The sequence below is a fragment of the Octopus sinensis genome, linkage group LG2 (assembly GCF_006345805.1).
Source record: "Octopus sinensis linkage group LG2, ASM634580v1, whole genome shotgun sequence".
Classification (NCBI taxonomy): Eukaryota; Metazoa; Mollusca; class Cephalopoda; order Octopoda; family Octopodidae; genus Octopus; species Octopus sinensis.
The window spans coordinates 135,533,111-135,533,917 of record NC_042998.1 but is presented as its reverse complement, the minus strand read 5'-3'; the positions used below and the strand labels follow the sequence as shown (position 1 = coordinate 135,533,917).

Below are 807 nucleotides of genomic sequence, written 5' to 3'. Positions count from 1 at the left end.
GACTGACTTGTGAATGGTATTTGGTAAACGGTGAAGTATGCACGTCTTATGTAAAGAGTAACAACCCTTGTTGGTCCCCACTTGATCCCTACCACAAACTGCTTTCTAAGTAGATGCTTGAGAGTAAGTGGGGTGGGGAAACAGTAAAATATAGTAATAATCTCTGTACGTTTAGACGTTTATCACTACCAACCCTGGCTGCTGCTGAAACCGAATTAACAGCCTGATTTAACTGTCACCACAAATGTGTGCTTGTCACAGTGTTTGTACTGTCTCACACGTATACTGTCTCACACGTGTACTGTCTCACACGTATACAACTATAGTTGTATACAACTATAGACGTGGTAAACTTTGGAAATGTTAGTGATTAATCTTACCCACTTACACGTTTACTGTTGCAGTTCTACTACGTTATAAAGAATTCTCGCATTCGGTTTTTGGGCTGCTCAGAGTCGGAGTAGTACGTTCCATCTGATCTTCCATCATCAAGCGAATACTTAATTCCATCAAGTAAGTCCAGTTCTATATGACAAAGTCAGGTTTCTAACAAGTGTCCAAATATACTAGCATGCGAATCTGCTTGTGCGTGTGCGTGTGTGTGTGTGTGTATGTGTGTGTGTGTGTGTGTGTGTGTGTGTGTGTGTGTGTGTGAGTATTCTTGTTTGGTTTAACACATGTATGTATATATATATATATGTATATAAAAATTATATATAAAAATACAAAATGGGACAAGAACGCAAAAATACACAAAGAGACGACACAAAGAAAGGACGGGTCATTCGAAGCATCTAATCTTCAGTC

At 39.0% G+C, this 807-nt stretch overlaps 1 protein-coding gene across 1 annotated transcript in view; it reads left to right on the top strand.

Annotated features, from left to right (window-relative positions):
- The first annotated feature begins 285 nt into the window (after positions 1-285).
- Positions 286-807, top strand: part of LOC115232336 (hydroxylysine kinase-like) — a 37,023-nt gene continuing 36,501 nt past the window's right edge. Inside the window, exon 1 of the mRNA XM_029802168.2 lies at positions 286-513. The gene's annotated coding sequence lies outside the window, so the exon portion shown is untranslated. The remainder of the gene's footprint in view (positions 514-807) is intronic.